Here is a 23600-nt window from a genome sequence, read left to right on the forward strand (position 1 = left end):
CTGTTGCTAGCACTCAAAGCACTAGGTAATTCCATTTGAAGTGGGGTATTCCTCATCATCGCTTCCTGACCTGAGAGTGAGCATTTATGTAAATGAGACATGAGACTCCTCAAGTGTCATTTGGAATGAGAAAATTAATCCACTTAGAGGTTTTTAAATGGGATACTTGGCCATTCACTCTTGACAAGGAGAAGTAAAAATGGGAAATATTTAACTTCCTGTAACCCATGTATCCTTAAGTATTACTGGATTCTCTCTAATCTCCAGCCATAATGAGCATGATTAATTACAGTGGCAGGAACAGCAGGTCTTCCTCACCAAACCTCCTGCATACCAACGTTTTGTTAGTGTGTGAGAATACAGTGAAGTACCAGCTGTTGATAAAAGAATGACTGTTCTTGTGCACATGTTCCAGCTGTGACCACACAATAAAGCTAAAACATACAAGAACCCACATTTTCTTTCTATTCCCACATATGCTTTGTGTGTAGCTTCACTCATTGTCTCTATATATGTATATATAATACCTTTTACCCTATTTCTCTTCTGCACACAGCTGTATGATTTTAACTAACACCACAAACTGGAGAAGATGACTGCTGGAAGTATTTTCATATACTTACCCTACCTATGACCAGGAAAGAAAAAGAGAAAATATTAAAAGACCTCATTTCAGGGAAGGTTTGATTTCAGTTCTTCCTGTCTTTGAGTTCTTAACAAATTTTCTTTGGCTCCAACAGACAACTCAAGACCTGAGTTATACCCTCAACATGGACTTTATGCACTTCCTGAGAAATGTCAGGAAAGGACCTGGGGGTATTTGTCGACAGCTGGATGAATACAAGACAACAGTATGACCAGGTGGCCAAGAGGGCCAATAATATCCTGGCTTGTATCAGAAACAGAGTGGCCAGCAGAACTAGGGTAGTGATCGTCCCCCTGTACTCAGCACTGGTGAGGCTGCTCCTCAAACACTGTGTTCAGTTTTGGGCCCCTCGCTACAAGAAAGACATTGAGGTGCTGGAGCGCATCCAAAGAAGAACAACAAAGGTGGTAAAGTGTCTGGAGCACAAGTCCTGTGAGGAACAGCTGAGGGAACAGAGATGGTTCAGTCTGAAGAAAAGGAAGCCCAGAGGAGACCTTATTGCTCCCTACAACTGCCTGCAAGGAGGTTGCAGCGAGGCAGATGTCAGACTCTTTTCTCAGGTAACAAGTGATAGGATGAGAGAAAACAGCCTCAAGTTGTACCATGGGAGGTTTGTACAGGATATTAGGAAAAATTTCTTCACTGAAAGGGTGGCTAAGCATTGGAACAGGCTGCCCAGGGAAGTGGTTGAGTCACCATCCCTGGAAACAGTCAAAAGACATGTAGATGTGGTGCTTAGGGACATGGTTTAGTGGTGAACTTAGAGTCATAGAGTCATAGAATCATAGAATGGTTTGGGTTGGAAGGGACCTTCAGAGGTCATCTAGTCCAAGCCCCCTGCAAGAAGCAGGGACATCCCTGACTAGATCAGGTTGCTCAGAGCCTCATCCAGCCTGACCTTGAACGTTTCCAGGGATGGGGCATCTACCACCTCTCTGGGAAACCTGTTCCAGTGTTCTACAACCCTCATTGTAAAAAATATTTTCCTAATATCCAATCTAAATCTACCTCCCTCTATTTTAAAACTAGTACCCCCTCGTCCTATCACAACAGGCCCTACTGAACAGCCTCTCCCCATCTTTCTTGTAGGCCTCCTTGAGGTACTGGAAGACCACTATAAGGTCTCCCCGGAGCCTTCTCTTCTCCAGGCTGAACAGCCCCAACTCTCTCAGCCTGTCCTCATAGGAAAGGTGCTCCAGCCCTTTTATCATCTTCGTGGCCCTCCTCTGGACTCACTCCAACTGGTCCATGTCCTTCTTGTGCTGGTGGCTCCAAAACTGGACACAGTACTCCAGGTGGGGTCTCACCAGGGCAGAGTAGAGGGGGACAATCACCTCCCTCGACCTGCTGGCCACGCTCCTCTTGATGCAGCCCAGGATACAGTTGGCCTTCTGGGCCACAAGGGCGCATTGCCAGTTCATGCTGAGCTTCTCGTCCACCAGCACTCCCAAGTCCTTCTCCTCAGGGCTGCTCTCAATCCATTCTCCGCCCAGTCTGTATTTGTGCCTGGGATTGCCACGACCCAGGTGCAGGACCTTGCACTTGGCCTAGTTGAATTTCATGAGTTTGGCACGGGCCCACCTCTCCAGCCTGTCAAGGTCCCTCTGGATGGTATCCCTCCCTTCCAGCATGTCAACGGCACCACACAACTTGGTGTCATCGGCAAACTTGCTGAGGGTGCACTCTTCACTCGGTGAAGACTGAGGCAAAAAGTCATTGAGTACCTCAGCCTTCTCTATGTCCCAGGTAACCAGGACACCGGATTCCTTCCGGAGGGGGCCTACATTCTCCTTGGACTTTCTTTTGTCCCCTACATACCTATAGAAGCTTTTCTTGTTGCTTTTTATATCCCTGGACAGATTCAATTCTGTTAGGTCTTTAGCCTTTTTCACCCGATCCCTGGCCACTCGCACAGCCTCTTTGTAGTCCTCCCAGGCTACCTGACTCCGCTTCCACCCTCTATAGGCTTTCTTCTTCACTTTCAGTTGGTCCAGGAGCTCCTTGCTCATCCACGCTGGCCTCCTGGCCTTTTTGTCTGACTTGTTCTTCATTGGGATGCACCTCTGCTGAGCTTGGAGGAGGTGCTTCTTGAATGTGGACCAACTTTCCTGGGCCCCTCTTCCCTCCAGGGCCACCTCCCATGGCACTTTGCCCATCAGGTCCCCAAAGAGGCCGAAGTCCGCCTTCTTGAAGTCTAGGGCAGAGACCTTGCCGTGTAGTTTCCTTGCTGCCCTGTGGATCTTGAACTCCATCGTGTCGTGGTCACTGCAGCCAAGGCTGTCCTTTAGCTTCACATCCCCCACCAGTCCCTCCCTTTTGGTGAGCACAAGGTCGAGCATGGCACCCCTCCTTGTCGGCTCCTCTATCCCCTGCAGGAGGAAGTTATTGTCCACGCATTCCAGGAACTTCCTGGACTGCCTGTACCCTGCCGTGTTGTCTCTCCAACAGATATCAGAGTGGTTGAAGTCCCCCATGAAGACCAGGGCTTGTGACTGTGAGGCTGCTCCTATCTGGCTATAGAGCGCCTCGTCTGCTCTGTCCTCCTGGCCAGGCGGCCTATAACAGACCCCCACCGTAATGTCCTCTGTCCGTCCCTGTCCTCTAATCTTGACCCATAAGCTCTCTGTCAGCTCCTCCTCCATCCCTAGGCAGAGCTCCACGCACTCCAGCTGGTTGCTGACATAGAGAGCGACACCCTCTCCTCGTCTCCCCTTCCTGTCCTTTCTAAAAAGCCTATACCCCTCCATGTTGATGCTCCAGTCGTACAAGTCGTCCCACCACATCTCCGTGATGCCAGCAAGGTCGTAGCCCTGCTCGTGTGCACGTATCTCCAGCTCTTCCTGCTTATTTCCCATGCTGCGTGCACTGGTATAGAGACACTTCAGTTGGGCCCCTGACAAAGCCGACTTACTGGCTGGAGCGACGGGAGTTCTTTTGGACTGCAGTTTAAGTTCATTCACACATACCCGAGATCCTTCCTCAGCTTCTGGACCCTTGGTGCTGGCACTGGCGCCATGCTGACAGCAGTGGGCTGAACTGTGCTCCTCCTCCCCCAGGAACACTAGTTTAAAGCCCTCCGGACAAGTCTGGAAAGCCTTTGTCCAAGCACACTCTTCCCCTTCTCAGTTAGGTGCACGCCATCCGCCCCTAGCAGCCCGGGCTTCTCAAAGCACGCCCCATGGTCTAGATACCCAAAGCCCTGGCTGTAGCACCACTCCCTGAGCCACGAGTTAACCTGCCAAATACATCTGGCCCTTTCAGGCCCCTGCCCTTCGACCAGGAGGATTGACAAGAAAACCACCTGTGCCCCAGAGTCTTTGACTGTTGTACCCAGGGCCCTGAAATCCCTTTTGATGTTTCTCAGACTGCTGCCAGCTGTGTCACTGGCACCCACATGAAACACCAGCAGTGGATAATAGTCTGTGGGCCATATGAGGCTAGGTATTCTCTCGGCGACATCCCTGATCCAAGCCCCCGGGAGACAGCATACCTCCCGAGAGAGCGCATCGGGTTGGCAGATGGGTGCCTCCGTACCTCTCAGGAGGGAGTCACCCACTAGCAGTTCTAGGTTAACTTAGCAGTGCTAGGTTAACAGTTGGACTTCATGATCTTAAAGGTCTTTGCTGACCTAGAAGATTCTATGATCTTTTTATAATCCGCCCTGTTTCAGAGCTCTCCCTTTTTCTGTGCTTCGACAGCGCTAAGGAAAGGAGGAATCTGTGACAGGTAGCCACCAATGTAGTGAAACTTCCGGCCACCTGTGCTAGACGTTCAAAGAGTATTCAGCAGTCAGCTACTACAGTGGTCAACAGAAGTGAGGAGAAGCTGGTATCCTGAATAGGATCTTGGTTTCAGGCAGCTGCCAGGCTCCTCCACACTGCCTCGGCACCAGGAAATGCAACTCCTGACTACATCCTGCTGGCCTCATGTGGCCCATGAATCCTCTCTTCTGTGTCTTCAGATCGAAAGTGTCTGCTCTACATTATCATGCTGGCAGCATGATCTCCTCTCAGTGTGGTACAGGAGGGTGTTCTCAGAGGTGGATAGATGTCATTACCAGAAAGCCCTAATTGTCAACAACAGCATTTGCTGTGTCAATGTTGGTGCAGAGAGCTAGGAAAATACAAGGATAAGTAAAGGGAGTTATCACAGTTGAATTCCTTAAGCAGTAGTGGGTGAAACCCATCCTGGCCTTCTGGCTACGTTTACACTGGTAAACTTAACCAAGGTAGCACACAGATTTGAGTGTCAGTCATGGCCACCCTTACCATCAACTCCAAATAAGGATTCTAACCACAGTGGAGGATTCATCCTAGTGGGCAGCTTCGACCCACCCCATTTCAAGGGAAAAGAGTTTAGCCATACATTTATGAGTCACGCTGTACAGATGGGCCCAGGTCAGAGAACATACTTGCCCCATTGTCTGCAGTAGCATAGGCATAGCCAAGGGTTAAGAACATTGCATTCCTATCTACATTTCACTTGTAGCCTACACCTGAATTGGAGCTGAATTGTTAGATCATTTGCTCTTCACAGGGTACACCATAAAAACACCCTAAGCTCACATAACAATTGCCTGCAATTCTATTCTGGAACTGTATTTGGGATAAATAGCCTGTTTACAGGAGCACCAGATGACAAGGTTAGGTTGCTGCATTGGCACCATTTGTGCTCTGCAGAGGTCCTAAACTCCCCACCACACTGCGTTTATGTCACACACCACATTTATGGCACACAGCATTTCACTAGCAGCAACGGCTGGGACAGTCGGATGTTGCAGTCAGAGGTGCACTGAGAAGCTGACAAGAACGAGGAAACAGATTTTGCCTGTTTAAAGAGCCTATTAAATCAGTGCTGAATCCATGAGTGTTCTATCTCTCACATGACTCCATGTGGCTTTCAAAGAGCGGATTTTCTTTTCTGTTTCAGAAATGAAACCTTCAGTAATCAGTAAGCAATTATTTGAATATGCACTTGATGAATTCCTGCAGCTGACTTTACGAATCTGTAATTTCCTCCTTGGTGGTTTTCACAAATGATAGTGCGACTGAAATGGATAGGTACTCTTCCTTGGAGGTTATTAAAGTAAATATAGCATTAACTGGATTTGGTCCCCGTGGAAGTGTACTTTGATCTCCAGCCTAGGTAATACTTTTCTTCCTCTCTTCAGATGTACTCTATCTGCTCTCTTTAGAAGTGACAATTGCAAGGTCATCAGTTATTTGAAAGGTCTGCCACGGCAGGATTTGAAAAGTAGACTCCAATGCAAAAGCTGCTTTTTGTGTGGCTGAAATTACACAACCCCCACAGCCTTTTATTACACTAAGCACTGGAGATTTTCAAGAAAAAAATAAGCTTGACACCCTCAGTCTAGATACCCTTTATCTACTCTTTCCTGGAAAAACAAGATTCATGACTCCAAACTGAGCACCAAGGAGAATAAAGCACTGACACAGGATTCAAGATTCTTGATTTCAAAGAAAGAGAGATGTTGTAATACTGTGTCCTCAAAAATATTAGGTATTAGTGTGAGCTAACCTCCATTAAAGATTAAATCTCACTAAAGATAAGCAGGGTTCATGTTGGGCATGAGGTTAATTGGAAGGTTAGGATCCAACACCTCCCTACCTCTATTCACAGACCGTTCCTTCACGGGCACCATGTTTCCTTCATGCAGTTTGTCTCATTGAGCCTCCTTTCAGAACTGTCCTACCACTTGTGACATCATAATTTTCAAATCTTTCTTAAGTCCATATGATCTTAAAAAACAGGTTTTCACAATGAAGATGACACAGTAAAACATTGTGATATGCTATGTCAGTGCTTCCCCATAACAGCAGTTCTGTCCCTCTCCCAAAACATGGTGGATGATCAAATTCACGGCATCATACGTATGCAAATCTGCAGGCCAGAGGAAGCAGGACGACAACTCACAGAAAGTTCTCTGCATCCCATGAGTGTTTCACACAGGTCAGCTAAAATCAGTGGAGACATCTTCACAAACACTGAGTTTGGGAGCTTTCAGATAATCTGTCCCAGTCACTGACCCACTCTTTATTTAACAGTACTCCTGTCTCCAAGTAAACAGGCTTACATCAGTCTTCCATTTATTTCACTGAGTGAAAAATGGTTTCAAGTCACAGTTCAGATGCCTATCAGGGAATATGATATGATGTTCAACCAGATCACATGACATAAACACTCTGTTCGAGACAGAAGTACGACGCATCACACGTGCACAGCAGGAAAAGCAGCTTTCCCAAAACCTTCAGAGAGAAATTTTGTGTGTAATGTTTAGAATAATTAAATTTTACAATGCTGCATCTCTTTGTGTCTCTGTCTGGAAATAGATGATGTGAATTAAACAGTAGATTATGTCAGCACTGCCAGATGTTTTATTAGTGATGGTGCCCTCTCTTACAGGAAACTTTGTGTCATGAAACTCTTGACTTGCTCATTCAAACAGTGATGACTACATAGCCATGCTACATATCTTTGGTCAGTAGTTTGAGTTTTATCTTAATACAGAAGGTCTACAGATGTAAGTAAAGAAGAACATCTGGGTTTTTCCACACTAAGAGAAGAATGGTGACTTCTCACAAAGTATCTTGACAACAACCAGGTCTGGTGATGTGGCAAGGGTATTGTAAGTCAGGATGACCAATTCTGCCTCTGAATTTCCATTTGCTACCTCCATTCTTTCATCTGGCTCTGTTCATTGCCTTAGAATTTAAGTTATTTGATACCTTCTCAATTTTCTTCTCTTTTTGTATGGCACCTTGGACCTGGTAGGGGGAGAGGAGGTCTATGTGCTCCTAGGTTCAAATTATTACAGTATTGCAGTAGCTAGACATATTTTCTTCAATGCCAATGGAGTACTAAGAACAGAGGAGACTTCCTCACCACATAGACCATGTAGATTATTTGTCTAGTAGGGAAAAAAATAGAAGTCCAGTCCTCATCTGGTGTAGACCTTCATGACAGCACTTAGTCCAATAGCACTACCTGAACTTACCTTATCTGCCCTAATCTATGAAGCATAACAGATCCTTCAAAGGAGACAGAAAGATAAATCTGGAACGCATTTAGATGTCATTACAGAAAGGAGTTCAGCATAACTGAAATATAACAAGCACTCCAGAAAAGCAGCCCAAGACTATTGATTAATTCCACTGAGCCTTTTTTAAATGAGATATTCAGAAAATCAGATCATCTCCAAATGGAGAGCAAACAACCAGCAAGGAATAAAGCATCCAAGACAGTAGTAAGCTAGCTTCTAAAAACTGTTGGGATTTGAAAGAATTATACATTAACTCCGGTTATTTAAGTGATTATTTTAACTGTGGCTCCCCATGGGCCTGATCCAAAGCCAATGAAGTCATCATCCAGAAACAAAGGCCTGTGGCTCCACTCTGTATCCAGGCTTTTGTGTAGTGTGCTTTGCTGTGTATGTCCCCCATAAATTACATCTGCATAGTTTTCTTATTAATAATGATGTGAAACATTACCAAGGCTGAAGCTTAGAGGAAGAAAAAAAAATGTTGCTCAAGGCCATTCAAGTAATATAGCAAGGCACAACAGGGTAAAACCTAAGCCAACAAAAATCTAGGCTGAATCTCAGGGAAAAAAATCATAGAACAATATGTGTCAGACTGTTAAATATCCTCTCCAGACCAGATAGAAAAATTTCCCTAAGTATTCAGAAACAGATTGGACAAGAAACTTGCCAATATGCTACACAGAGCAATTCTCTTTGATGGAGTATTCGGCCTGAAGAGGTGCTTAGATCAAACTTTGGTGAGACAGGTATATATAACCCATCTCCCTGATAGTCCCTTGAGGGAAACACACACCTTGTCCTGGGACTTATGTTACCTCTGATTTTGGAGGCTGGTTCCAAGAACTCGCCTGCCCTGCACACCAATGTACAGCACAGAGAGGACACTGCTGCTGACCCAAGCTGCTGCCCCCTTGGTGCCATATGGTGTTGTGAGCTCTGAGAAGTTCTGCGCTTGCCTTATTATAATATGCACACATGATCAGCTCGTTAGCTTAGGTGCCATGCTGGGACAACAAAGCCTCACAACCTTTTCCAGTACTATTAGCACATCACTAGCCAACTTCGACACTCAACCAACACGGTCCACTTTGCTGGTGTACTGGTATGCTAGTTGTGGCTGGAATAGTTAATTTCCTTTGTAGTAGCTAGTATGGTGCTATGTTTTGTATTTGTGACCAAAGCTGTGTTGATGACACACTAATGTTTTAATTATTGCTGAACAGTGCTTACATAGCGTCAAGGACTTTTCTGCTTTCATGCTACCCTGCCAGTGAGTAGGCTGGAGGTGCACAAGAAGCTGGGCTCCGGCATATCTGGGACAGCTGACCCCAACTGACCGAAGGGATATTCCATACCACATGACATTGTCCTTTAGCAATAAAAGCTAGGGGAAGAGGGAGGAAGAGGGGATGTTTAGAGGTATGGTACTTGTTTTCCCAAATAACCATTACATGTGACGGAGCTCTGCTTTCCCGGAAATAGTTAAACATTGCCTGTCAATGGGACACAGTGAATTAATTCCTTATTTTGCTTCACTTGCATGCACAGCTTTTGTTTTACCTATTCAACTTCTTTATCTGAACCCATAAGCTTTTCTCACTTTTACCCTTCCGATTCTCTCCCCCATTCCACCAGGGAAAGGGTGAGCAAGCCACTGTGAGGGGCTTAGTTGCCTACCAGTGTTAAAATGCAACAGCTGGTACTCTGGCCTGACCCAGAAAGGATGTAGTTCCATCCAAAGAGCAGAGTTCCCAGCAGTGCCCCTAATGAACATTGCTGGAAGTGAAAGAATATGGGGAAATTTGTTTTCTGGGAGAAAACCTCTTTTGAAATAAAAAGCAGATTACAAATGTCAAACACATGTGAGAATGTAACTTGTATGTCATGCAGGCACAACAGGTTACAAAAGAGACAACACAACACAGTAACATAGGGAGAGACTTTTCAGGCTACTTCCATGTTTATTCATGTATCATTGAGGTCATATTTCCTGTAACAAATATTAGGTATATGACTGTTCTGCTTATCCCTACTCTTCTTCTGTAGTTACAGGAAACAGGCACCTTCAGAAAGAAAGTAATGCAATATGAATCACTGAAGACTACTGTCCTCTCCCTTGACTTATAGGTTGGTTTATGTTGCTAGCTGAAGCATTACAATAGATGTTTCAAGTTAAGGGGTCAAAAGCAAGCCACACAGGCCTGAAGGGCTGTTGTAGACATCTAGGCTAATGGGTTCAAGAGAAGAACTATCCTCAGACTACTGTTAGGTCCTAGAAATCTGTTCATCAAAGTGAAGAAGCACTCACAACAATTACATTAGGAACCTGCTACCTTGAACCCTCCAAAACCGACCAGTTACAGGGGATGCAATGTAGAAACTGCAGCTATCAGATATGCAAGCGCTTTGGACCTTGGGCCCATCAAGAGGATGTAGCTGCTGATGGAGACCACAGCTTCTACTGCCTTCAAAGCAATTGAGACTAATCTGGTCTTCCATGTCTTGCCTGCAAATCGTGGCAGTGATTACTTCCTCCTGTCCCCTGGTTGTAGCTCACACAGACTCCTACTTGCTCTGGTTTGGGCAGGTTTGCTAAAACACTGGTCTGTGATTTCCAGCTCATGCTCTGCATTGCACGAGCAAATTCTACTCTAAACAACCAGCTTATTCTGCTTTTCCTCCTGGGAATCACTCTGTGGGTATATGAGGGTCTTAAAGCGATGCAATTTATCATTAAAATGCAGTATCCCATAATCATGCCAGCAGAAAGAGAAATTATGATACACAACTGTTGAAAAGACTCAGAGTTTCATCTCACTACGTTGGGTGGGAATTCATTCAAAGAATGTGAGCGATCAACATGTGGTATTGTTCTAATAAATACTCAAAATGACAACCATAAGGCCTGGCCAATGCAAGAAAAGCAAACATCCATACAAATTTTCTGTGGTAAGCACTCTCAGCACTTAACATATCCCTAGAGGCTACTGTTGTCATTACTTCGCATTCTAGTTATTTTGAGTTATTCCACTTCTATATGCTTCTTCACTAAAGTCCTGTGAAGCCATCTACCCACTGCCCAACTCAAAAAGTTGTCTAAGGGATAGTTACACTCCACACTATAATATGGGAGCAGTGTTGTGGTTTTGCTCCTACTAGAGCACAGGTGTTTTGTAGATGAGTGTTTCTGGTTGCTTAGGATTTGTATCAAGCGTTTCCCAGTCTGTTTTGTGCCAGTGATACCTGGCTAATGGAATCCCCAGCTTTGAAAAAGAACTTATCAACCATCTTAATTTTTCACCATCTGTGGCAGCAACATTAAGATTTGTTGAAAACTCTCAACAAAAGGCCACAGGGATAACTTCTAAACTATTCCCCAAGCTTGGTAACAGCAGCATGTAATGCAGTCACAGAGAGAAAAAAGAGAGTAGTCAGTTATTTAAACACTGTAAATCTGAAGTTGTTTTTCAAAGGTACTTCCATTAATACTAATTGGACATGAAGGATAGTCTAGAAGCTTAAACATTAGTGTGAAACTTGGGACACTTGGAGGAATATCTGCAAATAGCATGTCTAAGCACAAGAAATCCAACTCATCTGTAACCAAAGGAGCAAAAAAATACCTCAGATGGGCCTTTCTTCCAGCTTTTTACAGAGGTTTCATACAGGAAGTGAGAATTTCACTGGAAGTCACATAAAGAATAATTGAAAAGGAAGATATTGTGGATCCAACTTTCTAGTTACTTATACAAGAGTGACTCAAGACATCTCTGCTGAAGTCTCTGTATCTGCAGTGGTGTGGCAGCAGCAGGAACAAAAGCAGATCAAAGCTTTCTTTTTTCCCCTAAATATGCATGGCTTCAGTTTACCATGACACAAAGCAAGAGCAGATGGAATCTTGCTCCAAGCTTTTTTCACGAAATGTCTTCTAGGGGAAGGAGAATCACTATTATCTTAATTTCACAAATCAAGAACTGAAGTCGAGACATGCATTCTCAAAGATGCTTAAAATATATGATACAGACACCAGACACAGGATGAGTTCCTATGCATAATCCGTCCAGTGAGCCCTCACATTCAGGATAAACTAACTGTTAGCACAGAGGAAACGGGCCACAGCAAGGATATCAAGAACAGCAATAACAGAAGCAATAACAGTTACAAATGTACCTTTCTGTGCCTTGAAATAACTGTAACTTTGCCATAATATTCAAATTTGCTAAAATCAAGGGGAATCTCAGCAGCCTAGCTCTGAAAACAGGATTCTTCTTGGTTTCACAAATTCCAAATATTTTAGACAAGCAAAATTATTGTCCATAGGTGTCTGAACCAAAAAATGTTCCTCAATCTTTTTTTCCTTTTGGATGAGCTCCTGGTTCTACCCACACATTGTACTCTTAATCCTACTGCACAGTTTAGCTAAGGAGGCCACAGAGTCTGCATTACACAGGGTGAAATGCTGAATATGAAATTCTTTTCCAGTTGTGGGGAAAAGACAAGGACTTTTCTCTATTGGTGTTGTGGCCTTGGACTTAGAATGAAGTTACTTATTCTTGGTATGGCATATTTCCTTTTGTTTATGCCTCACAACCATTTAAAAATAGCTTTCTAAGATACTTAGAATCTCTCATTATTTGCTATTTTAAAACAGATGCTTCTTTACACAAACTTATGCAAGAGCTGCTTTATGAGGACACATCTTTCTCCTGCACTTTCTCTGTAAACATATCTGTCTGCACAAAGTCAGCAGTTCTGCCCCCAACGCTGTTGATTGACTGAGTGTTCATGGTTAAGCCAAGACAAAAACTCGTCCTCCAGATCAGTTGTAAGAGCTTTTATTTCACACCATGAACACAACAGCCTGCTTAGACCAGAAAACACCATGACCATGATCAGCTTAGATTCAGACCAGCTCTAAAAAGTGAACAATAAAAAAAAAAATATTTTCTGTGTCCCCTGTAGCTAAGGGAAGGAAAAACGGACTTCAAATACACAAAGAAATACAGCTTAGATGTCACAAAATACCTGCTAATTTTAGGGCTACTGAAGCCTTGGAGTAAACTAGAGAGCTAATTATACTCTCCGACAACGCAGGGAAAGTTGTGACATTACTGGATCTCAGTAAAAACAAAAACAATAACAAAAAGATTGAACTCCAGAAGAAACTAATCACCCTCTGGAATAGTGTATGTCAATATTTCATTTAAATCCAACCTTTGGGCTACCTCAAACCCACATCTGGTCCTTAATGGAAACACTGAGGCTCCTATCGCTGCAGTCACACCGTGGTAATAAACACCTGAACATTTGCAGTAGGCACCCATGCCTCCCTACACTGAGGTTACTGCTGCACAGGTCACTGGAGAAATGGGAAGCAAATAATCTAAACAAACTCAATTTAATTTTATGACTTCCAGTTGATGTGTATATTTGAGGTCCAAGCGCATTCTCCTTCCAGGTGTGTTCTGTCTCCGGGATCCAACTGAGTCTTTGAAGCAAGTGGAGACTTTACCTTTTCCATGTTTTTCCTTTCCCCTATCCCTGTCTGTTAAGTATTACCCCATGACCTTTCACTGATTGGCTTCAATTAAGACCATGGATTTCCTCTTCCTGAACCAATGTCAGGTTACAGTGCAAGAATAATAAAGGCAAAACGAATGTGTTGCAGTCATCCATGTACAGTCCCCAGACATCAGTATTTGGAGTAAAACTTTACTTGGGACTCCCACATCTCAAGAGCCCTGAGACCCAAATTTGCCAGCTTTTTGTAATATTTGTAATTTGTAATTTGTAGCTTTTTGAAATCTCTCCTCTCCTCTCCTTTCCTCTCCTTTCCAAGACAATTTTGGTGGGGCAACTACAAGGAAAGACATATTCTTCTTGGTCTTGCTTAAACTTAGAAAAGACTGGAAACATTTTAGATCTTTTGGTTAATCAGAAATTTTACAGCATGTGCCCAGTAGATTGTTGGCATCACAAGGGATTAGCTAGATTTCAGAAGTGTCAAGAAGACCCAGGTGGGATCACAGGCCTGGACCAGTTGTGAGCTGCTGGAAAAATTTGATCTAAATTACTTTCCATCAGAAAATGCTCCTTCACTGAAGATTATTATTCACAAAATATCCTAGTTTTCATTAATTTACTACAAAAGTACATTGCCCCGAAACAAAAGGTTTCTTGTGTCGAAGACTGTGTTTGTTTTATTCTGGGTTCTAGTCTGTTCTGATGTGGGGGCTGTGTTTCGTTGCTGCTGTTGAGATCAATTTTTCACTTCAAAAGAGTTTTCATTTGGCTTTCTTTTCTGTTGTTATTATAGTCACATTCTTCCTGGCAGCAAGTACCTCATGGCATGTCATAGTATTCATTCTTATTAAGACAAATCTCTGGACCATAGTAATTTATGCAAAGAAAATGTTCATTTATCTTGTAGTTTTCAAAACCAAACCCTAATCAATTTTTAGCACCAAAAATCAACTTTTGTGCTTCTGAGTACCATGAGGAGGTGTACATATGTGAATCTAAGTGTCATTTATAAAAGTTTCCTTCAGCAATGCAGAAAGCAGCTGCATATAAAGGCTCTCAGTCATTCTTTATTTAAGTGCCACTGTCAGTATGCCTTCAATATGAAGAAGGTAGGTTTTCAGCATAAAACATCACCATACAGACTTCCTGCAACACTAAAGGCTGACCCAAGCATCACATTTCAGGACCGAGGGCTAAAGGATTTCATTCATTCTCAAAAGACAGTTACTCCTTCTAATTGGAGGGCAGCAAAATTTATACGACTTTCTTGATTTTAAAGGCGTGAGACATCACAAGCTTCAGCCTGCATCTGACAACTACTGACATAACCAAAAGCCCTCATGAAAGCAAATCAAACAAATGATGGTTATTTGGAAAAGTAATTTAACTTAATCTTGCTCTACTGTAAAAATTGGATTATGTCCAAGTTGCTGGGGATATGGTGGGTTCCACAATCCCTCTTTTATGGGGCACAATCAACTTATCAAAAATGATCCTGACTAATTATTTATAATACTGGCTTTCAGATGGTGTTGGTTTTCCCTGGGTTTGAAACCCAGCCAACACTTATATTGCTTCCGTCTACCACAGGCTGCCTCTGCAGAGGGGATGTCATACACTTGAATGGAGGAGACGAAGCAGCTTCTCATGAACTCAGGAAAGGCCAGTGTGTTTTTAGAAGATCAGTCTGCTCCACTTTAAACATTTCATCCAAGAAAATTTAAAGTCTGTCACGAAATTTATGATGTCCTGCTGGACAAATGTTTTCCTTTACTTCATAAGGCACCGGCTACTGTAATATAACAAAGTGGAAATTGCTTTCCAGAGAAACATGTAGAGATTTATCAGAGATACCTCATTTAATCACATTCCACCAAGCCAGGGTCTGTCCCTCATCTTTGTCGAGGGGGAAGGTGGGGGTTAAATTATAACTTAATCAATTTTGAGAGCTGTTGTTAAAGACTTTTTGACAATGAAGTATCAGCATCATACCCCTAACAGGAAATTATGAAAATATTTTTGTCAGCTCTACATGCACCTTGTAAGCATCAGCGCAGTTGAAAAATTCAGTGACAACAAAGTGCTGAATAGGTACAGCTCTTTCTGGTTCCCAAGGAGCATGCGTAACCAGGAACTGTTGAACTTCAGCTGTAAAAATCTTCTTTTCTGTTACATACTCAGTCTGACGACCCAGCAAATAACCGCACAGTTTAAGAAATTCAGGAACCCTGTTGTAACCTCAAGTAACAAAGCCCTCTGCGCAGTGGAGGAGATCCTTGCACTGACTCACCAGACAGACAGCTGAGGGACAGTTTACACTAACTGGCCAGTCTTTCCACGTGCTGACAGGTTGCAGGATGATCAAGCACTGAGATGTTCGTGTTAGCTGAGAATACCCTGCCAGGAAGGGCATGGGAGGGAAAGACAGGGGCCATTGCACTTGAGTGTAAAGGTGGCAGCACTAATTGGGCATGAGGATGGGAAAAGCATAGGGGGGAACAGTGCTTTAGTAGGGAAGTAGTCAAGCTTGTTATTAAGCTCAAATCTTTAATAGCCCACTAATTCTTTTGAGTCTGCAGCCTGCTTTGTAATTGCTTTCAAAATCTCCATGTTCCCCTACCTATTAGAGCAAGACTGGCCTGCCAGAGCCACTCTTCCCAGAGTGGGATCAGCAAGATCAGCAGTTTTACCAGCTCCCTCTGTAACACCAAATTAAAAAAAAGAGCAAGGCTGGTTCACTGGCTCCAAGAGCAAGCAGCACAGCACGACTTGCTTCTACAATGAGAAACCTTCTCCCTTCCAAAAAGGAGTCAGTCTTATACCTAAGGCCCATTAACGAGAGTGTTCAGCTGGGGCACGGCCTCCACTCCTTCCCCGGGCATTGCTTGGACAATGGGCCAAAACTCTTCTAGGGAGCATGTGAGCAAGCAGAAAAGACAGTCCCATATAGAGCTCAAACTGCAGTTTAGAGGAGGCACACAGATGTACCCCTGGAGTCTGGGATGTATTTGTGATTCCCGGCATAGGGAATAGCCCCCAGCAGAGCTCCACATGCCTGCAGCTGAACAGCTCTCAGCTCCCAGCCAGCCCCATGGGTCTGTACCAACACAAGGAGCAACACTTCGGGGTGTGTTGAGGGGGCTCGACACAGCCCAGGACATGTGTTAGAGGGTCTGGAGTGCCACCTTCTGGTGCAGCACCCCTGCACACACCCAGCACAAGCATGAATGCAGCCAGATGTGGGGAGCACCTGGGGAACCCCCACCCCCAGCAACATCCTCACCAGGCTCCTGCTTCTGTGCTTGTCCCTTCTGGGTGCAAAGTCACTCTCTAGCCCAAGGACATCCTGCTGCCTGTGTGCAAAAATGAAATGGAGAACAAGCCTCAGACACTACAGAATACAAAGAGCGTGCTTGCCTTGACTGCTCAGGTTCACACCCTTCACATAGGTGTAAAAGTAAGCAATGTTGCCCTAAACTGCAGAATTTTTCCCATAAAAGAAAGCCAAACAAGACCCAAACCTCAAAGGTATGAAAAGGAGAGAACAGCCATTCAAAATATTCAGATCTTTCCCCAGATTTCAGAGAAAAGTGGCACAATTCCTTCTCTTTTCTGGTCACCTTAAGTGCAAGGCAATAGATGCTCTATGCAGATAATCTATTTGTGGAAACAAGCCCATGATACACAGCTTTGTGCTCTGTGTGAACTCCTCAGCAACATATTATCAGGAGCATTGACAGCTACCTACAGTGTGTAATCATCTCCCAAATAATACCTCATCCAGCTACGATCCTAGCAGTCTATAGTTAATGTAATGTGAATGGTATGTACCACACACAGTTCCTGAAAGAATGGGAAAAAAGGCACCACAGAGAAAGATGAGCAATGATAAACAAAAGAGCAAATCCTCACGGACATTTGCTGGAACATTCCCTCCATCTTCCCATCGCTGATCTGGGGAACAAGCCAGATGCAAAGTGGCGCGTACAATTTTAGTTGCCTTATCTGAAGCAATTTTATGCCAACACCAAGATTTCTAACATGATAAATTTTTATCCACGTTTGGTGCAACCATTCGTTATCTGTGTGGTGATGTGTCCTTCCCTTTCTCCCAAGCTGTGCGTGCAGACTGGACTCCAAGGCTGTGGACTTAACTTTCTGTCACAATCTAGGAGTTCAGACCTGTGACAGAACTTCCTAAGGTTCTGTGCAAAAAAAAAAAAAAAAGGTTAATATGCAAAAAGGATGACTAACACAACAGAGGATGGATGCTGGAAGCTCTGGTTTTGTTCCAAAAGCACTCAGCTCAGCTCTCGATTCTCCCAGAACGGTGTTAAGCTGGGCAAGTCACTGAGGGTGGCATTTGTCTCATCTCATGTAGGACAGTTGCATACCTTCCTGGTAGGCTTAAAACTGAAATGGTGACACTCATGATGACGTACAAGGTGGACCTGCCTCTTCTCACCAGGTCATGGTAGGGCACCCCACTTATGGGTATTTATAAAAAGGTGAGGTGAATATCACCTTATGTATTCATTCCAGATCTATCCTGTGGGAAGAATCATCCCTTCTTTTATCTTTTCTGGTTGATAATAAACTTAGTGGCAGCAGGAGAGTCTCCAAGCACATACACATATATACAGGCACCCATAGAGATAGAGTGGACACCTCCCACTGTCAGGAAACAAATCACCAAGGGCTTGCTCTTAACTTGCAAGCTTTACCCACAGTCCTTCATTGCAGTTAGTAAGTTTAAGTAAACTTGCAATTGTCCTGTAAGATTCTGAGTTTGCCAAAGCCTGAGCTTTATATTTGGGGATGTTAACTTCTGGAAACTAAATCTCCTCCATTAATCCACAGGAGCTGATAGGAACAGCCAGAGACATCTGATAAAGTTTGTAAGATGATTTACATCTTGGATCTCCTTTTAAGAAAACAGGAACACTGCTACCTCTGCCCTGGCAGAGTGTCCCCCTTCCAGACCTCCTCTAGAAAAGGCACACTTATAAAAATGTTCCAGCATCAGGTCCTCATAGTATCTCGCCTGTGTGAAAACACAGAAACCTTCACTAAAAGCCCCAAAACCTGCAAAATGTTGAAGGCCTTCGCATCTTACTGACAGCAGGTCATACTCTGGGAAATAGCTAAAACTTCCAGAGATACTGTGAATTACCCCCCACTACCCTTGCTTCTTTCCAACACCTACATCTTTATTCATCCTTTGGCAATCTTCCACTGCTCCCAGCTCCAGTAACAATCTCATCTGTTTCTCTCTTTCAGGTAACCATTTTTCCACTATGTGTGTCAGCCTTTAGGAGACAGCACTTTAAAATTTGACAGCCAGCTACTGATATGCTTTGGATGGTCCTGTCCACAAGACAAAGTGTACCCTGTTGCTGGTCTAGTGTTAGATGGTGTCAGGTCTAGTGCCTGACCTTGCAGATGGAGGAGAGAACTATTCATCACAAAATAGTATTCATTTTAATAATTGGCTCCGCGGTGTTACTCCAAAATTCTTTCTTAGTTATAAAAGCTCACAAGATTTCAGCAGCACCTTTATTTACCAGCAATGTAAAGAACATCTTTCTCTTAGTGGTTTGAGTCATTGCCTCTATGTTTTTATACTGCAAGCAACTATGCAAACACCAGCCCACCCTAGAGAAATTTGGGGAGTATTGGAAACCTCGCAGCCTTTCACAGCGGTTCGGCACAATGCTATTTCACTCAGCCCTTCCTGTCATTTGATATAGGGTAAATATCCAGTGTTGAGTGGCCTCCACACACACATTTCCACCTGTGTGGCAGGCTGGTGCCCGCCTGCTGGTTTATAACGCAAAACATGTGGGAATACTGAAAGTCTCAAGAGGTCTGTCTTACACTTCCTGTTCTTTATTTACCTTGCTGTGTTCAGTTTGTTTTTCCATTTATATTTAGCACAGATAAAAGCAGGGCAACCAAGCTCATATGTCTTAGTGAAATAATGGGAAGAGCTGGATACGAAAGCCATCAAAAGGCAGGATGAGGCACCTCCAGCCCCCGAACAAAGGGCAAAACTTTAAGCCAGCTTTGAACTGTAACGCATACAATCAAGTGCTTTTTTCCAAGCCTCCATAAGCAGGTGAAAATCTCTCACTCATTCACTCCTCACAGGTTGAATAGGTTTCTTATTTTCAGTCAAAGCACTGGGGAATGGCATGATTAGGAGACGGCTTTGATCACACCATGCAAAATCCTGCTCTTGGGGCTGGGTGATTATGGGGTGCCCCTTGCAGAGGACGCCAGGCAAAGCTACCTGCAAGCCCCTCATCAGTTCATTCAGAGCCAGGATCAGGACAAGCTCCAGCTCGATGTGTCCAAATGAAATATGACGGGACTATTAAAGGGCCTTTGTCTGCGTCTGCGTAATCCGGGTGCTCATTATCTCACAATTCTATCCACATATAAAGCCATGCTGCCTTCCACCATGCTCTGCCCCCTCCACCCTACAAACACTGGCCCCAGATGGCGAACAGACTTGGGATGAAAATGCCAGAGGTTTTGAAAAGAAGCACAACAGAAGGCTGGACCTGTTCATTCAAAAAGCACATCAATGAGTTTGCATGGCACCATGTATAGTAAACTGAACACACACACCAGACCCATTGAGACACTTGTAAGTATCACAAGTATCTAAAACTCTAAAATATGGAGGATATAATTAAAAAAAAAACAAACCAACTTAACTCAGCTAACTCTTTAGAAAAGCTCTAAAAATACTGGAGTAGAAATAAAAAAAATAGGCCAGGGAGTAAAAGGAAAGGTATTTCTCAATTCAAAAATGCAATGGTTAGAGATACCACCTTAATGCTTCCAGCCACTGCCCAACAGACAAACAAAACGAGAAGACAATGTTTGATTTACTTCCACTGTTGCAACAACGAAGCTTTGGAACGATGTGCTCATCATCCCAAAATAAGCTCAGAGGTCTGGCAGCACTTCAAGACTGCAACCATAAATGTCAATGTAAACACATATTTGTGTAAGGATGATAGATAAGATGAACTTACTTCAGGGACCTAACATGTGAGTATCCATCAGGAGTCGATACCATCTTGTGACATGGCAGGTCTCTCCGGTGACTATAAATCACCCTGCAACAGCTCAGTCAACCCACCCAGGGAAAAAGCAAAGCTGGGCTGTCAGTGAGACTCTGCAGATTGGATCAAAGCCTGGGGCTGCCACAAGCCCCCAGTTCACAGTACTCCGGCCTAACCGTCTCTAGGCACAGACAGGAGTGGGTGTAATCGTGAAGGGGATGAATCCAAGATGTCATCATACAGCACAGAAACCACAACAGGGGCTGCTGATCGGAAGCGGGAACAACAGCCCCCAGAGTGATGTTTGCTGTGGTATACACCATCTCGTGATGTACTTCTACCATGACAAAAATCAACTGTTTTGTTCTGGAGTGCAGTTTTGTGCACTGCCGACAGGCCATAATCATCTCACAAACAACTTATTTTTATTTTGTTACTATTTCTTTACATAAGAGCAGGAGTATGAGACTTTTTAATTAAGAGAGGGACTTTGTTAGACATGGAACAGGGTGGACACACAGTGAAGGACTACCATGAGTAACTTATAGGCAGACATGGGACAGTATGGGTTGTGACAAACCCAGGCAGCAGTGATGGGGACAGTGAACTACAGTGATAGCACACCATACCCAGAATTAACTATGCACATAGCACAGTGACTTTCCTTCACCTCTCTGTCCTTTTCAAAGGAAATTAATACCTTTCCAGAGGATGCTTATTTCTGACAAATAACCTCAGGATTTCTCCACAGGCAGAACTGTCCTTTCAATAACAAACCATTAACCCCTTCCTGAGACTATCTAGAATTATTGACCAAAAATTCAAATGAACAAGAATAGGCCCCAGGCAAAAAGATGCCCGAGCTTAGCTAAAACACAAAATATCCCCATGATACGGAGTTGTGCAGATGCAGAGCTTTATGAGAAAGCCCTGAGAACTTAAGGAATACTCTACCACACAGAGGAAGAGGGGCTCAGTAACAGCAACAATTCTACTCTGCCCCACAAGCCCCTGTGCTGGTTTCTGCCTATGAGGGCCTATGTATCCATGGGCAGATTTGTCCACTAACTTCGGTTTCATTTTGAGGTTTTTTTGTCAAGATATTCAGCACTTCTGCTTTTGATGGCTGGCACACCCAAAGACACAACCCATCTGCAGTGAGCTGGAAGTTTTTTGGCGGAGTATTTAGTCCGAGGTCATTCTTGCTCCAGCTATCACCAAAGGTTGCTTGTGTCTGTGTTTCACAAACAGAGCAGAATGGGGCTCTTCACAAGGTGCACGTAGGCTTTCCATCAAACCCTGACTGTGGCATTCCTTTATCAGGGGCAGGAGGGAAACATGCTAAACCTTATAACTCTGCGGTAAATTACAGATACGACTGTGCCTTCCATGGAAGGTGAAGTACAGACAACAGCATAGTGGGCAGAAACCCCACAGCTCTCCGCTCTCCCAGTACTGCTGCTCTCTTCCCCGAGGCACAGCACATCAGACACGTGCACTGGCGTGGGAAAGCAGGTGTTTGGAAGGTCTGATCCCTGCTCCTCTCCTCACCTCCTGAGGGAAAGGGCAACTCAGTATGACTCTTTCAGGTCAGCTACATTAGTTCTTGCTGTGCCCAATGTGCAGCAGGCCACCATCAAGGAGTATGGCCATGCATTAGCAGCCGAAAGATGATGTGGTGAGGATCAACAGTGCCTACTGGAAACGCACATGGCAAGACCCATATATGCCGGCACTGATTTCTAGGTACAATAGCCCAACTCCAGGAAACTTAATTCAAGGAACAACGCCATGTTCACAGCCTCATCTGGCAGTAACCACTGTGCTCCTGCTTGTTTGCTATAAGATGCATTCATGACTGTGGAGGTCACCAGAGAAAAGGCTTTATATGTCACCAACAGAAATTATTTTCAGGAATGTGTTGTGTTGTCTCCTACTCGTTGTGCCCCAGCGTGAACACACAGCAATGAGCAGTTCTGCTCTTGCTGCAGGTCCCTGCTTGCGAACCAGGGCTGGCATGGTGGCTGCTCAGGGGACCTTCATGAAGTGGAGTGGAGGACAGGGCCGTGGAGGTTTGCTTTGAACCCCTCAGTCACGCTACACTTGGCTCAAGTCAATGACTCACTCCAGTGAATGCTAAAGCCATTCATTATTTCTTTTTCTGAAACAATAAAAGTAACATTTTATGTGTCCAGAAAGGATAATAAAAATGTAATGGACACTCTGCGAGCTTAAATCAAAACCCAGTGAAGGCAATGGAAGGAGCTCTGTGGCTTCCACACACTTTCAATCATGCCTTCTTTACTTCAGATTTTCTTCAAGAGATCTTTCCATTTAGCAAAGAGGAAAGATCTTTCTTTTTTTAGGACTAATCTCCACCTCTCCTTGAAGCAGTCTCATTTGCCACAGTGTTCTTCAGAACAAGAAAAATAAAGACGAATTCCTTCTTTTCCTCTTAATGTAAAATGCAGTAATATCTTAAATCAGGGAACCAAAATACTGGACTAATATCACTAAGGGATTTTAGGACAAAAATTATGTCCAAACCTGTGGGAAGTAAGGATTACCCAAAGCCTGGAGGGAAGGGCAAAATTCTTTATCTTAATGACAAAAGGCCCTTCTAATCAGTAATGTTTATGCAGTATAAAGCATAGGATATTTTTACCTTCTTTTGGGATGTCACATACAAAAAAAAATCCCACAGAATTAAGAAGACAGGAACATTAAAAGCTCATGAGTACAGTCAGGTCTGACCGAGTTATCCAAGTAACTGCTATTTATACTCTTTGTTAAGGCTGTTAGTAAGCCCTTGGGGCCAAGATCTCCTTTACTGTAAACAGGAAAGTTCTGCAGTGGTCTGAGGTGCCCCCGACTAACACATACGTGCCAGATCTGCCTCAGCCAAGCTTCTTGCTTGCTTCTTCTATAACTTTTCAACCAACCTATCCATTCAGAAAAAAAAAAAGGAAAATCAGTTTCTGTTAACATCACTGCATATTTAGTTGTTGATTTCTGAAAGGAATAAGGTATGTGTCTGAGAAAAAATATAGCTTTGAGGCTTATGCCCTTCAGTTTGGAGCAGAGGTACTAAATTCATAATTGAGCAGTACTGAGTATTACCAACACACTCCTCTGCTCAGTCTCATCTTGCTGCAACCTAGGTATCTTCAAACAGGGCTGGAGTTTCACAAAGACTTCTGCGAGGGTGTGAAGCAGTTATTAATATTTAACAAATTGTAATGAGGGGGAGGTGCCTGCAGCCTGCTTCAGAAGAGTTTCTCAGCCAACAGGGCAG

Source organism: Chlamydotis macqueenii, chromosome 2 (assembly GCF_036417535.1).
Source record: "Chlamydotis macqueenii isolate bChlMac1 chromosome 2, bChlMac1.mat, whole genome shotgun sequence".
In the NCBI taxonomy this organism is placed as follows: Eukaryota; Metazoa; Chordata; class Aves; order Otidiformes; family Otididae; genus Chlamydotis; species Chlamydotis macqueenii.